Source organism: Hippocampus comes, unplaced genomic scaffold, assembly GCF_001891065.2.
Source record: "Hippocampus comes isolate QL1 unplaced genomic scaffold, H_comes_QL1_v1.1 scaffold261, whole genome shotgun sequence".
In the NCBI taxonomy this organism is placed as follows: domain Eukaryota; kingdom Metazoa; phylum Chordata; class Actinopteri; order Syngnathiformes; family Syngnathidae; genus Hippocampus; species Hippocampus comes.
The window spans coordinates 1,633,232-1,649,942 of NW_017805824.1; the positions used below are offsets into that span (position 1 = coordinate 1,633,232).

General features: G+C 40.2%; 1 long non-coding RNA gene across 3 annotated transcripts in view; it reads left to right on the top strand.

Moving 5' to 3' along the window:
- Positions 1 to 625: 625 nt before the first annotated feature.
- LOC109525986 (uncharacterized) overlaps positions 626 to 16,711 on the top strand; it is a 22,005-nt gene continuing 5,919 nt past the window's right edge. Inside the window, exons 1-4 of one of the 3 annotated variants that reach the window (XR_002170245.1) lie at positions 626 to 1,068; positions 1,417 to 1,516; positions 1,719 to 1,775; positions 2,127 to 2,272. This is a non-coding gene — a long non-coding RNA (uncharacterized LOC109525986). Of the gene's footprint in view, positions 1,517 to 1,718; positions 1,776 to 2,126; positions 2,275 to 16,711 lie in introns of those variants that run through there. The other 2 variants (XR_002170244.1, XR_002170246.1) reach the window with 2 other exon arrangements.

Below are 16,711 nucleotides of genomic sequence, written 5' to 3' on the forward strand. Positions count from 1 at the left end.
TGGCTTGTTGACCTCATAATGCAGAGGTGCAGGGTTCGATTCCAGCTCCGGCCTTATTATGTGGAGTTGGCATGCTCTCTCCGTGCCCGCGTGGGTTTTCTTAGAGTAATCTTGTTTCCTCTTACATTCCAAAAACATGCATGCCAGGCTAATGGGACACTCTAAATTGTCCCTAGGTGTGATGGTGAATGCGATGAGTTGTTCGTCTCTGTGTGCCCTGCAATTGGCTGGCAACAGGTTCAGTGTGTACCCAGCCTACTGCAAGACAGCTGGAATAGGCTCCAGCATGCCTCACGCTCGACCCTTGTGAGGATAAGCAGATCAGAAAATTGTAAGATGGAATTTCATTCAGAATTGTGTGGTTGTCAGTGCATGATGTACGTTTCACATTTTTTACCAAAATGCCACGGGCTATTGACTTCCGCATGCCATTATTGGGGGGGGGGGGGTGTAAATGTTTTCTGATTAAACCAATACCAATACATTAGAAAATTAAGAAAGCAAACATTCTTTATTCTTGATTTTATGGTTTTCTCATGGCTGCAGTGCGTGATTTGTTTGGCATTTTGCCCATATTTATGCTAACTAAATACCCTGCGGCATCATGGGAAAATGCTATGTTTGTAGCATTTCTTCTCCAAGTAAGCTGAAACATCGTTGCGAGTACAAGTACCTTTTACGTTCGAATCATTTTGTGCGTACGTTCACCCGTAATTGTCAGTCAAAACTTTCTTACGACACGTTGTCTAACTGCACGCTGCCGGAACTTCACGTACGTGATAACGTCACTGTTCAGCGCATTTCAATAAAAAAACGGGGGGCGGTGCCTCGCGTGATCGTGTGTAAACAGAGTAGCGTTTAACGTTCTCGTTATTGTGATATTACTTGTTATGGTGCATGAAAGCATAAAGTTAAAAGTAGAAATAGACTCGTTAAGAAAGAGACCCTGGAACTGACGATTAACTATCTTTGAATTTCAAAAATTCGCTGGTGTCCGGATCCAATGACGACATTCGCTCTGAGGAGAAGTCCATCTTGGGTTTGATTTCGTGCTGGGTTCATATTATGGTGTGCTTCGACTTTTATTGTTTGCTCTGTCCATTTATTTGGACAATTTGTGAAGTGACGTAGGATGCGAGTAACTCCGGGTTACAGTATATCAGGCAACTTGTTACCGAGACGTGCTAGCATACCGTTGGCTAAAGTTTCCTTAATTACGATATAGATCTACTATGCACTTATTTTCATGAACTCGGACCACAATTTTAACTTCTGGGCAGAAATGAAAACTAAAGGAGGGCATTTTTTCGAAAAATCTAAAAACTCACAATCACTATTTTTGTAAATACAGTAACTCAAAACGAAAACATACGCCTGGTTTTGTGATATTTGTGTGTGTGTGTGTGTGTGTAACAGTGAAACGAACTAATAAATTATAGCGGAAGTGACTCAACAGCAAAGATTGTGGCACCTGCTTACCGCCGTACGTCGTCAGAAAGACGAGGAATGCAGAGTGGTGAGTTGCATCTCGTTGATGAACAATTCTAGATAATTTCAATTTGTTTTTCTTATACTGCTGTGTGTTGTGCTCAAGTATTTCCCCTTAATTGTTCTGAGCCCACATGTTTTCTGTGTTGTTGTTAAAGTGGCGTTTTTTTTTTGTAGACTAAAACTTATTACGGGTGGAGTTGATTAGCAAACGCTCGTTTGTTGCGCAGAAAATTGTGCAGGACTGAAAGCGTCTTCACCATTGTTCCCGTCATACCGTGTTGCAGGTAATGTATATCTTTTGTTACTTTTGCTTTATCTTGTGGTTCATGTTGCTATTTTTCATTTATTCGACTGTATTTTTGGTGCATTTCATTGTAGACGCCATTCACGTTTGTATTACGCAGTCACGTGTCTGCAGTATGTTCGTCAACGAGAATGGATGTGTTATTTTTCTCCTTTACTATGTGTAGTTGCAAAAATTGGTTAGTAGGAATCATATCATTTCTACCAGAATGCTTTAGTTAAAACACTACACGATCACACACACACACACACACACACACACACACACACACACACACGCACACGTATATTTTGTTTTTGTTTAAGAGAAGAAACAAAATTTTGTTTGTCAGGCAGAGCTATGAGGAATGCAGAGTGGTAGTTGACCGGAACTGAACGTGGCTTCACCTTTGCTCCTGCCATACTGTGTTGCAGTGTTGTAATAAAAAGAACATCTGTAATCCACCTGAGTGTCAGTGATGTATTGAACCGACAGCGATGTAGAGCTCAAGCTGCCACACTCAGTATCGGCCCAACATGCACACACACACACACACATTCACACATATATACATACATACATCACATCATTTTCTTTTCAATTTATTGTTTTTTGTTTTTTTTTTGCATTTTCTTTGCCTGCCAACATTGTGTCCACGAAACATAGCGAAATATCTGGTCAACAAACGTTAAAAAAAAGCCATTGCCAGACTCATGATTTAATGTAATCAAAGCAGATCACAACAGGGCACAAATATCTTATATGCACCATATTTATACAGTAAAAGACTCAACAGATAATTTATCATAAATATGTGAAAACAGATTGATATAGGGGGTCTTAAGGGAACTTAAACCTCCAAAGAAGAGTCCATCCTTTCTTAAGCAACAGGCGAGATTCACTGGCCATGTTGAGCCAATTAACACACAAGGGCACATCCCGAATGAATTAAAAAGACCCTAATCTGATCTGTGTGAAAAGCAAGGCCATTTGCTTCAGAGGCCAGGACCAGATGGCACTCACACTGTGATAGTGCATTGAAACAGGCCAGACCAAGTCACGCAGTGTGAAATTGGGTTAGCGCCTTGGCCTAACACAGGCCTTGGGCAGTGTGAGGAGAATAGCCCACCTCAGTAATACTTGTCCCCATATTTAATTATAATTCTCAATGTGTCTCAGTACGTCATTCATTGTAAGTGAGCGATGGGGCGTATGGCTTTTACTTTTCAGCTGTCTTTTTTTACCAGTCAATTTCTGACATACTCCCAAAACACAGTGAAATACCATATACAGTATGTCTTTTGAGGGGTAAAAGGCAAGCATGGCTATTTTGGATGGACTGACTCTGCTTTGGCATTCTAAACCACGGTGTATAAATGTGTGCGTGTGTGTGTGTGGCGCATTGTTCCGTGTTTCATTATCTCTATAGAATAGAGATCGACGAGTTGATCACATTTGTCATGCCTTTGTTTATCGTAGTTGCTTGTTATTGCAAGACTACTGTTGCCCATACTACCGGAGACAAATTCCTTGTGTGTTTTACATACTTGGCCAATAAAGGTGATTCTGATTCTGACAAGTGGCATCAAATGGATAAATGGATGGAGGTCCACCATTGTTCTGTTTTGTGCACACGATTTTGCAAGGCAATAAGTTCAAGCTCAGCACAGTAGTAGTTTTTTAGACAGTGGTTCGCAAGTAGGCCTATGTGACCGTTTTTATTTTGTGGGTTGTTTTAGTGGGCTTCTCAGAGGAGAAAGCTGCACAAACAGCATCAGCTGTGTCTGTCTCGTTATACTGTAAACTGTCACATTCGATTGGTGTAGTCTGTGATCACTCATCAAGAACAATCATAAAATAAATATGCTAACTGGCTGGCTTGCTTCAGAAAGACAGCTGTGGTCCCAGTTAGTGATTTCCCTCACCAAACAAGTGTAAACCTTCCAGAGTTCTACCTTGAGCCGCCCCACGGCACAGGAAATGTAAAAGTAAATCATTTCAACTTAAAAATAATTAACCAAACAAAACTTTTCAGTGGGAAAAGCAGCAGGGAAAATGTGCCAGCGTCTTCCAGTTGGGGGCGTGATGAATCTGCTAAAACCAGTTGTGTCCACACCAAGCCAGAAGTTCAAAGTTGGCATGATTTGCTGTGCATTGTGACCTAAGCTTCTGCATAGCAAGTGATCCCCACAAGTCAGGGCATCGAATGGAGATGTCCGTGAAGAACAGAGCTCAAGAGTAAATAGCTTGAGCGACAACGTAATGTGGCGGATAAATAAAGAGCAATGATGACGAGCTGATCACATTTCTACACTGAAAAAAAGCAAGCCGTTAGCTTCCAAAGAAACCCATTGTTAGTCCGCAGTTGTGCTGTTGGACTGAGTGGCAGGTAAACACCCTTCACTCCAGGATCCATGCTGGGAAGGTGTGCAGCCTAGCATAGCAGGCTGAGGGCTGTGCCGCAGCACTTCCCGTTTCTTGAACACAGGATCAAGTGTCACCATTTTTGCAGCGCCTTCTGGTTCTGTTTAACAGGAAATGAGGTCCATCAGAAGAAGTCCGACCAAAACTGAGTCGGAATGGACCCTGACAGGCAGGAATATTAGCCTGTGACGGCAGTCGGTAATTGAATGATCAGTCCCCCCCCCCCCCCCCCACCCCAGCAATAAAAATGACACTGATGGTTGGCTCCCCCTGTGTGTTTTTTTTTTTTTAAAAAGTAGCCCCCCCCCCCCCCCCCCCATCACTCATAATGAAGAGAATATGTGCATGGAATGTGTTTGTCCTTCTATATCCTTTACCTGCCCCTTTCCTTGTCTCGTTTTCCCTACTTTTAGCCCTTAATAAATCATGTGCTGGAGCAGAAATAAGGGAGAATTTTCCTCAACTTCAAAGTGCCTTTCGTGTCATTTCTGTAACCTCAATGTGATGATGCATTGAAAAGGCTTCTAGTGCGCTCTGCTCGAGAGTGCGTTCCCCTTGAAACAACGTCGCGCTGACAGTGTTGTGGGAGCGTGAGTGCAAGTACATGAGAGATCAATTATTACACCTCATTCTGCTCTCATATGCAAAATGATAATGGGTGTACCATGTCAGAGCCGAACCATCAGGTGGTGTATCCTTTCTCCGTAAATGTGTTTCACAGATTGTCTGAGAATAGTCTGTTAAATCCCTTTGGACGTTAAAGCTGAAGGGAAAGAATTTGGCTTCTCCTTGATCTGTCTTCAAATGTCCCTCGGTGGACATGATTTAAGAGTAATAAAACAGCAGAAAGGGATGGTGGGGGATCAACATGATGTCACTTTACACATATGAACACCACTTTCATATAGGAAGATGTTTAAAAAAAACAAAATTCGTCTTGGTTTTCCTGTGTGCCTCTTGTGTTTGTGCCACAAAAAAAGGCTTCATTGAGACCATGGCTGAGGAAGGGCGTTGTTATTAGGGAGGCGAGAAGCCCAACTCGGAGGTGCAGCATCATATTTCACATAGGATGTGAACTCTGGGACGGATTCTTAATACAATAAGTGCTTTGAGACTTGTTCGTATATGGATATTTCTGTCTCTCTTTTTTTTTTTTTTTAAAGGCTTTTTGTGTTTTTCAAAAACCTAACCAAAATCACTTGTAGTGTGTTGCTGCCGGAATGCCTGTCAGCCTGCATGGGCCCATGACCCTGAGCTGGCTGCTATAATGATTGGAAGATGAAAGAGCCAGACCCATTCCCAGGCTGCCCTGTTAGGGGGTGCAAGCCTGTGAAATGGAGAGATAATAGAGACCAGGTGGACTGTGGATGCCTGAGACACTCCTCAGTCATTCGGAGAGTTCCTCCCAGTGAGAAGGAGGGCAAACCAGTACCAAGAGTGTGATTCCTGTAACCTGCGGTGGGCTTTAGATCCATTTCCATGACATCGTTCTTCAGTGAAAAGGTATTAAATTGGTGTTTTGTCCAAGGGAACCGGCTTTTTGGGAGTCCAAATACAAACATTGTTTTAAACCTGGTCCCAGAGTTAATACATGTGAAAACTCTGCCCTTGTGGTTCTCTGTGTTCAATTGAACGCATGCACATGCACACACATCTTTCCTGAGATGATAACGCAGTAGGCCCCGTTCTTAGGTGACAGTGACTACGTTTAAATGCAGTCGGTAACCTTTTGAATATTGCCAATACTCCGGTTTTGAAAGGTCACATAAACGTGCAATAAAAACCAAAATACGCTGAAATTTGAATTTTTAAAAACCCCTTTTCTAACCCAAATATTTAGTCATACAAAGGCGATCCGAATACCTCCATTGAAAGGAAAATTGATTTGTGTTTTGCGTATACACTGTCCTTCAAGAATCTTGGTCATTTGAGCACATTATTTTCTGTCTCTGCGGCACAAATGACACAGTGGCCGTGCGTCTGAGGGGCGACGAGTAGAGGTAAATGAACATGTAGCAGAAACTCAAATGCATCACAGAAGCAGCGAGGAGGAAACAGACTGCTTTATTTGGGTGCAGCATGACATGAATAAAATGTGTGTTATTGATGATAGAAAGTAAGAAGTGGAAAAGATGTCTGTTTGCGTCATGACGTTACCTGTACGTCACCTGTTTAGATCGGGATATTCCAGTTGATCGCAATTAGCGTGTAAACAGGAGTAAATTTGTCCAGTCATGCATGCAAACATTTTATCCCGAGTGTGTCAGAAACCATAATTTTGACTTTAACCCGAATATTGACTACTGTATTATCCGGACTATAAGGGGGTATGATTTATGCTCTGTAGCGATTTATGTGTGAAATTATTAACACGTTATCATTTCACGTTATTTTCACATTAAATCGCAAGAGGGCGCTCTAGGCCTGTGTTGATAAGTCGACTGAGTCTGATGTAAGCGACGTAGAAGAGGAAGTGCAGCATCTTCTACCTCCAGAGTTGGCAGAGTTGTTTAAAACTTACACAGAAGATGCAGATTTCATTGGATTTAATGATTTGGAGTGACACTGATGGTTTGGTAAACTTGTTAGCATGTTCTTTATGCTATAGTTTTGTGAATAACTCTTAATATGTTACGTGAACATAGCAGGCACATTTTCAGTTCGTTGTTTATGCGTCATGTAACGTTAGCATCTCGTACACTTATTCAGCCTGTTGTTCAGCCTTTGAAGATAACATGTCTGTTCTTGGTGTTGGATTTTATCAAATAAATTTCCCCCAAAAATGCAATTTATACGATTTATACGTTTTTTTTCTTTAGAATGCATTTTGTGGCTGGTGCGACCTATACTCCGGAGCGGAGTACACATAATGGAAAATACGGTATGTGTAAACATCATCAGTATATGGATGTTTGCTCGTAGGACATTGATGTGAAGTTTCACCCCGAGCATTCACATCACCTGTCATAGTGTATTGAAAGCAATTGTCCCTGTTGCTAGGCAGCAAGCTTTTTTCACACACACACACACACACACACACACGCACACACATTGAGGCGTGAATGGTCTGAACAAATATCCCTCCGTCACCGTGTTATGTGCTGAAAGCAAAGGCAGCTTGGCGATTGCTGTTCCAGTGTGGCACTTTGTAAAAGAACCTAATAAAAATGGTATCGTCGGAAAACTTGGGTTAATCGAAGACGCTAAAATGGTCCTTTCATGTGAATGTGAAAAGTTATCCACACGTGACCTGAGATTGTCTGGCGACCAATGCAGAACAGCACCCCGCCATTCGCCCAAAGTCGACTGGGACGGGCTCCAGTTTGCCCTTAAAAAAATATAGATGATGAAATTACAAAAAAAAAAAAAATAAAATATTGAGTATGTCTTGTGAATGACCATTAAGCTCAAAGTGTGCGTGGGTATGTCTGCCTAGCAACAAGACTGACCATCGAAGCACATTTTACCCGTCGTATCTGCCATTAATTTAAAGTAGAGAAAGTAAAGCAAAGGTCAGGCGGACTGACTGCTAAAAGTGTTTCTAATTGGAACAGACAGGCTCGCATAGCTCTGCTGTAATTGCTATCTAATTAGCGGGTAGATAGCAGATTCCAGCATGCCATTTAACATCAACAATTTAACCCTTAAGAGGAACACTCCGAGAATATATTCCAAACAATTCCTTTGGTCCCATTTTCCCCCTGGTTGGAAGCTCAGTAAATCAAATGGATTGAGCCTCAAATGAGGAAGTGCTTTTCAAGTGAGGAAAAGTACCACTTAACGCCTTATCTCCAAGAGCCTTTACATATTAAACATTGATTACATACAAATAGCAGCGACTGTCGTATCATCATTGTCCATTGTCTTCTTGAGATTATCCTATAATTAAACCGAACAGGGTTCTACTGAGGGCTTTTTGTCAAGTGAGTGAATTGCTCATTATTCTCGCTGAATGTGGGCTAATGAAAGTGGCGACATTATGAACAAGCATGCAAGCGAGTACATGCGAATAATGCAGGCAGTGTTTCACTTGGAGTAATTATACAAGTAGGGTTTCAAAGACAAAAGACTACACATGCACAAGCTGGACACTTCATTAGGTACATAAATCAGATGTGTTCCGCAAGGGCATTACCGCTGACATAAAGCATGATTAAAACAATAAGTGGAATAAAAATTAATCTTAAAGAATATGATATAGTGGTGCTTTGGAAAGCACGTTATATTCATTGTGTGATCACGCTGGTAACTTGAAACACTTCAAATCATCTTTGCCCATTGAAATGAATGGAAATGCCATTAATCCATTCCACCCAATCAGTATTTTCCAGTTTTTTTTTAAATAAGGAAAATAATTACTCCGTAATAATGTACTATAACTAAGACAGTCTTAAAACAGTTGAGTCAAAAATAATCCTATACTGGTCAAATTGTGTTGAAAAAAATTCCCATATTGGGTAGTTCTTATGCGAAATAACCACCCTATTTCATTGTTGCAACATCAACTTTTGCTGCAATGTAGTTGCACAGCACTAAGCACTTAATGATTATGATCACATCCGAGCACCGGTTGACAAAAACAAAAAAAACCCAAAACAAAATAAAATCGAATACAGCAGGTCAGCAAAGAGGAGTAAGCCTGAGTTGTGCGTCCGTCCAGCCAAGCTGATGCAGTACTTATTAAAAAACAAAATATCGCATCACAGCTAATGACAAACACACCACATCAATTATTTCTTTCTCCTCGACTTTTTGTTTCATCGTAAACACCTAAACCCACACAATAGTAGTTTTTCAGTCAAGCCGCAGATGAGTCTGGATTGCTTAATGTCTGTTTTTCTCCAATTGTGACTCATATGCAATTAAAGTGCGGCATTCACTGCCTGGAGCCTGTGCCCACCCCCCAGCAGCACACCCCCAATCTTTGTTCAGCTTCTCTATCATCCTCACTGTCTTCCTCATGCACACATAGCACTCTCAACATATCAGGCCAAGGTCACTAAACATCCACTGAGGATGGTTGCCTCTTTCTGCAGCACGAAATTAATGTTGCAATTAGCAACCTTGTGATGAATGCTGAGCAGTCGTCCCACACTGTTCCCCTTCCTGTGATATATTAATTTTTGACCAAAACATCCCCTCTTGACGACCCTAACAAGGTATGATGTATTAAATCTTGGCTGTTGCTATGGCGACAACAGCCCCCTCTTACTTGTCATTAAAGCCACAAACAAGCGGTGGTAGCTAATGTCATTGCAGTCAACATGGAGAGTGATGCGAAATACAGGCTGTGGAGGATGTATATGTGTGTGTGTGTGTGTGTATATATATATATATATATATATATATATATATATATATATTAGTGTTGTGTGTGTATGACCGTGAAAGAAGCAACAGATAACTAAAGTAATTAAACTAATAATAACTACTTCCGAGTGATTTATTAAAAACGCTGGGTCAAAACATCTGTTGTCCAACTGCGGTTGACTGCTGAGTTTGAGTTATTGACTTGCATCTGGCGTGTTCTGCTACAGGAGCTTTATTGTGGTCTTACTATATACTGTGCACTTCCCCTTGTGTACATTTTGCATGTTACACAATAATATTTCTGTTTTATTTGCTTGTATTATTTAATATGCAAAATTCCCCAATATGCTTACTGTGGTTTAGATCAAGAGGACTGTTGGCTTCGTTTCTTCACTAAATTATCCATGTGTTGTTTCTTCTCTACGAGCTGCTCAACTGAGATCACATGCACAGGCAATGAAAAGTGACAAGAAATTGACTAAAGCATTGGGAATCAATGAGAAGTAAATGTGTTTCCTAAGTACAAGTGAGCAGCTGATGTCTGCCTGTGGTCTATGTCCTCTTCCTCATTTCGATTGGCCTCTTTTTTTCCCCTTCCCTGTTTCACATTTTTCCACTCTGTATCGTATTATCACATCTGCTGAGCCACTACACAGATGTAATAATCATAAAAAAATATATAGCTTCTCTTATATAACTGTTCGTTACTTAAATCATTAGTTAGATCAATCTCGAAAGTGACAACTACACCATATTTCCTTTCATTTTCTGTTAAAATGTCCAAGCTCTGCTTTTTTTCTCTTTGTGGTTCCAATCACTAACGAAAAAGTATGCGAGTCAACATAATTTTGTCATAAAATTTGATCTCAACGTCATCTAAGTCACAATAGTAAAACACTGCTTTAACGGAAACCACACAAACACATTTCCATAAAACTCATAAAACTCTAGTGAATCGCTCAATTGAGGTCTTGCCACAGCATGTCAGGTTGTGAGCTCAGGACTCGGGCAGGGCCAACCCAAAAGGCGGACTTTCTATTGTTAAAGGTATTCTGTTGTTGATTTACTTTTGTCCTTTGGGCTATTGTCCTGTTCCATAATACATCCTCTGTTTATCTTCAGTTGTTACACAGATTATCTTAACTTCCGCTTTAAAAAATGGCTCATTTTCTGTTGATAATGGCTAACCATCCAGGCCCTGAAGAAGCAAAGCCATCCCAAAACATTATGCCCTTCCACCATACTTCAGTTGGTTTAAATGGTGCTGCATATTTTATTTCTCTGCACATAGTGTGTTTGTGTTCCTTCCAAATAACTGAACATTGGTTTTATAGCAATGTTTTACAATTAGAGCCCTGTGGAACAACTCTTTTGCAAATATCAAACTTTAAGCAACTTTTTATTTTATTTATTTTTTGTACAGCAGTGGCTTCTTGTTTGTTATCCTTCTGTCATTTTGTCAATGGTTTAGTCATGGTAGATTTTTCAGCAGAGATGTTAGGATGCACCAGAGATTTCAATAAATCTTCAGCCGACATTACAGGATTCTTCTTGACCTCATAAGCATTCTGCACTGTGATCTTCCAGTCATCTTTACAGGATGGAGACTTCAAGGAAGACTAGCAAGAGTGCTGAACTTTCTCCGGATAAATGTATATGACTTACCATGGAGTGATGAACATCAAGGCTTTTAGAGATTATTGTGATCCTTTCCGGGATCATGCAAATTAACAATTCTTAATTGTAGATATTCTGAGAGCTATTTCATATGAGGGGCGTGGTTTTCACAGGATAATGCTTCTTCGGGATACTTTTTATTAGGGCATAGCAGCTTTTACCCAACTCCTCCAATCTCATAATATTGATTGGATTCTTGGTGGATTGACCTCTGATTCCGATGAGATTATCTAGTACTGTAAACGGATACTGCGGTAGATGAAGACATTACTCTTGGACCTTTGTACCTCGGGTGGGCTTTAGGTCTTCAATTAGGCCTCTCCATGTCACCCTGTCCTGGGCCATCTCCTCCGACCCATTTACAGCACTTCTTGTTTGGTTGATCTCCTTCAAGTTGTTTTGGATCCTCTCTACTTCCACTTTTTTGTAGATTCCATTTTTGTGCTAGGTGCGCGATGTTTATTGTTGGTTTCCTAAGTGCATTTTCTATCTCTACTTTTGACTGTTCATTTGAGTTTCCCAAAGCTTTTGTTTTCACCAAAAGTTTGATATTGGTAATTTTCCCAAACCGTGTGTCTGATCCCTCTCCGTGATTTGTCAAGAAGTGTTCAAAGTTTTTTTTTTTCTCTTTTGGTTAGCGGAACACCATCATCGCAAAGGCATACAGTAGTACTTTATGAATGAAAAACGGCTGCAGGTCAACACGGAGACCCGCATGAAGAAATCAAGGTGACTTTTCTCTAAGTAGTTTTTATTTTGTGATTTTCTTATTATATAATATTGATGTATTATTATACTGTATGCAGTATGTTATTTTTACTATAGAGCCATTATCTGGATACGACATGAATTTATCAAAACCATTACACATATAAAGCATGTATGTAAACAAAGAAATATATATTCCATAGCTTTTTCTGTCTGTCTCCTGCGGCCTAGACACACGCACACACACACACACACTCCCCCTTGCCTCTTACAGACTGATGAGGGTAGGACCAGGCAGGGGTTAAACCCATCGCACCATAAAAAAAAGGAGCTGTTCATAAAATGGAGGAATAAGAAGCAGAAATAATATTTCAAGTATGATTAGTTCATCCGCGGGGCACCTTGTGCGATTGAGAAAGGGGGTGAAAGTGGGAGGGGTTATTGTGCACGGCAAGCAGTAAATTATATCTAGCCTTTGAATGATTCCTGCAGATCCTATTACGACAGTGAGGGGGATTGGTGGGGCCAAGGAAGGGGGGAATGAGGCAGTGGGGAGAGAGAAAAGCAGCAGAACGAATCGGATGAATTTTGTTTCCAGCTGTCCGAGTGATGGGGGGCATGAGCGGAGGACAGACGAGTGCATCGAATAGATATTAAGACAACCATTTGTTCTCTTCTGCATAACCTTAATGTATCTATACAAGCACGGCGTCAGTGAATGACATCATTCATTTATCACATCACCTTTAATACCGAATCAGTAAGCTACAAAGTCTGATTACCACCTCTTCCACCCACAAAATTAGACACTTTAATTTATATCACAGTAATGACAACAGTGTACATCATTCATAATTTATGCTGCCGCTATACCGCCAATAGAGATAACAATAAGAAGATGTGTCATTAAAATCACCCTTTGCAGAGCTGTGGCGACACACAATTTAGCCTGTAGCAGGTAGTTAAACATGTCACACTTAAAATGTATTGACACAAGTGTTGACACCCAACACCCGGTTCTGAAAATACAGGCATGCCAGTAATCACCTGTTTATCTGCATCACATTGCAGTCTTGCTCCCTTCCGAAGGAAAACAACATCTTGGAAAATTATCTCTCGGACCCCACTGACGGTAAATACGAGACACCACTACTCAAGCTGAATGCTTCCGTCTCATTGCAGGTCCTGTTCTTTTAACACAATGGTCCATTCAAGTTTATCTAATAAAATGTCCCTCATTTTGGCCATCATGCTCAGAACCAAGCTCAGAACCATTTTTAGTGTCTAAAAATGAGATCATTAATTTAATCTTGTTTAATTTAGTGTCTAAAAATGAGATCATTAATTTAATCTTGTTTGTGCCAAACTCTATTGGACGGTGGAGCGAGTGCCAAAACAGAGACAAGAGCGTCTGGACATTTAATGCAGAACATTAATAATAACACAAGAGAGGCAGGGAGGGGGGGGGAAATTAAAAAAGAACAAATTTTGCACCCAGCTTCCACCATTAATTGCACTTTTAAGTTTCCCTATAATGGATTCCGACGTCTCAAGTCACCAAAATCCATCATTCTGAAGGGTATTATTCCTCAATTAACCTGTCAACCCCACCAAGGCCCACACGATGACTTTCTGCCGAGACTTGGAAAGAAATGACAAATTCTAATTACTTTTAAATATAAAGTAGATTGATAATCCAGTCTTATTCCAAACACATGTACCAAGTCATATAAACCTTTAATTCTGCCTTAAACATAGCTGGTGATGATAAGCAATCCGAGGTGCATCCAAGGTCACTTCCCCCTCATCTAATAGCAGGTCCGTCTTGTCAGGCCTGAGAAGCAACACCACTCAAGGTAATCACATTCATAATCACGTTGTGCTTTGACTGTAGCATCACTTTAATGCTTCAACAGTGGCTGCAGGGAAAAATGCCTTACATTGCTATTTAGGAATAACACTGGTTGGATGCAGTGGTGTGGTGGTGAATTTTGCGATTCCCCCCCAACCGGCCAGTCTTTTTCGAGCCGGTTGGATGCCTGTCGACGGCCGCCATGTTTACTCCTCTTTTGGATGAAAGGCCTTTCTGTTCCATCGTAGATTTCATGGCATGGAAATTCGTTCGTATAATTCTCCTCACTGATACCTTTTGAGCAAAGAGATCCCTTGAGTTAATCAAAGGAGTATATGTATATAAATATTAGGGGTGTGACAATGTTTTTTATTTTATTTTATTTTTTTTTACCGATATAAAGCCCAACCAACGATTCGACAGAAAACAATGTCACTTTTTTTGAATGATACTATTTGATACAAGATATGTGATTTTGTTACATTATTTCAACAACAACTTTTCTGTAAATATGCCTATACTAATTAAACATGACTCCTAAATAAAGTTTGACAAAACAAGCTAGTTCTTTTTTATCCACTAACTTACCTTGTTATCAGAAACGGGTTCATTTTTTTCTGCAAGAAAGCATCAATGTAAACAAAGCATTTTGATAATCTGCTTCATATATCTAAACAATATTCAACATTCTCTTTTTGCGGAACAAAAAAAATATACGCAACTGTTGAATGTGTATATTTTCACATTAAATTAACCTGCTGCTATGAAGAACAAGTGTATGGAACAGGGCGGCATTGTGGTAGACTGGTTTTCCTTTCCGCCTCACTGTGCAGAGGTGCAGGGTTCGATTCCAGGCAGTGAACTTCCTGTGTGGAGTTTGCATGTTCTCCCTATGCCTGCTTGGGTTTTCTCCGGGTACTCCAGTTTCCTCCCACATTCCAAAAACGTGCATGGCAGGTTAATGGAACACTCTACGTTGTCCCCGAGGTGTGATTGATTGTTTATCTTTGTGTGCCCTGCGATTGTGGGTCATCCAGTTCAGGGTGTACCCCGCCTAGTGCCCGAAGTCATCTCCAGCACGCCTGCGACCCGTGTGAGGATAAGCAGATTAGAAAATGGATGGATGGAACGGTAAACCATATTGCCAAAGGCTTGCATATTCTTTTTCAAAAATATTAGCTGATCTACATGGTCTGGCAGCAAGACACTTCTCTGCGTGTGCTGCAATAAGTAATACTTTAAACATGAGGAGATTTATGATTGAGTTTTAGAATAAATAAGGCAGCAACACGTTTTTGGTCTGTGCCATTACCTTGCACGGCAGTCGCCGCTGTTGATTCATGACAGGTTTGGTGCTGTTGATGAAGCCACGGTGACGGGAGAGACACATCAACAAATAGTTGTGTTCCCGTTATATATTTACTCGACATTTGCAAAGACGATACACTTGCCACATCAATATATCTTGTCAAGACAATCTCCTTTCATGCAAAATCCAAAGTGTTTCCGTAGAACTGAACGCATTGCTTCATCTTAAAAATCTCCTCCTTCCTTGCCGCCATGATCTATGGTGATCTGTTATTATCTATGTTGTGCGCTTAATGTAAATTATTCAGCGTTGACCAGAGGTGACATGCACGTGCGAAAAACAAATACCGTCCAGGTTTGGAAAAAAATAACATTCAAACATGAATACAAAATTAAAGGAGGTTGGGAATTGTGAGTATAACGTCATTTTGCGGATTATAAATATATGAATATATCATGAGGTTAACTAAAACAAAAAAAAACCCTAAAAAGCAGGCAATTAAAATTAAGCTTTTAGAAGATATTTAAAAGAAGACAAAGATGTTGTCTGTCTGAGGTCTTTAATATGTTAAGTTTAATTCATGTTGTCGTCGGTGTCAAATTGATACACACTCTAAAGCTCTTGCAACACAGTAGTAACCTGGGGGTGTAAATGTATGGCAAATGAAGATAATCTATTCATCCACAATGAGGTTTAAAAAAAATCTAATTAGTTGCAAATGTGTTGGCAAGCAGATAAAGCCATCATCAATTCAAAAGACTTCGATGCCAGAGTACCAAATGAACCATAGAGGATGCAGACAATGGTTAACATCAACATTGTGACGACTAAAATTCTGGGAGTTTTGAAGGTGCCATGTCTTAAAAAAAAAAAAAAAAACACGTTTTAAAATGTAAGCCTGCTGGCATTATGCAGTCACGACTGGCCGTCACATAGCTGTTGACTGATCTTTACTTTTGTAATCATTACAATTTAATTAAGGCTGTAGGGGGGAAATGGCCTGAGCCGATGGTCTAATGAGTTGCCAAAGGATAATAATGTAGTTTGTAACAAAGATGTTGCCAAGTCATAGTCCCATTATGAACCGAGGGAGGGTATTTTATCGGCCAGCTAATTCATACCTGCCCCAAGGACTGCACTGCTTTAAAAAAAAAAAAAAAAAAAAAAGCACCTGACTCATCTTGTGATTTTCTGTGAGCCATTAAGGTTGACAAGATTTTTAAAAAGCTGCCATTTTCATTAAAATTTTGCGCATTTTAGTGGTCTTCCCTTTTCACCAGACATTGCTTTGTTCTTTGACCACCGTTGTAACTCAAAACACGTTTATTTTAAATCATTTTTCGACATTAATAAGTGAATGGAAATGCCATGAATCATTTCCAGCCTCCTCCTAAAAAAAAAAACAACAACCATTTTTGGAGAGGGTTTTTTTTCTATTTTCTTAACCTAGGTTAACCTAATGGTATCACGTTTTTACTTTAAACAAGGTGCAAGCAATAGCTAGGTTCGTGTATTGAACAGAAAAATTAGGCCAGAAACAATATTTCTCAACCAATCTAATTGTTTTTATTATGTAATATTATTGAATGCAGTGGTGGGCCTATCTTAGATGGTGCCCTGTGGGAGACCACCCCCTTTGACCCCCCCCCCCCACCCC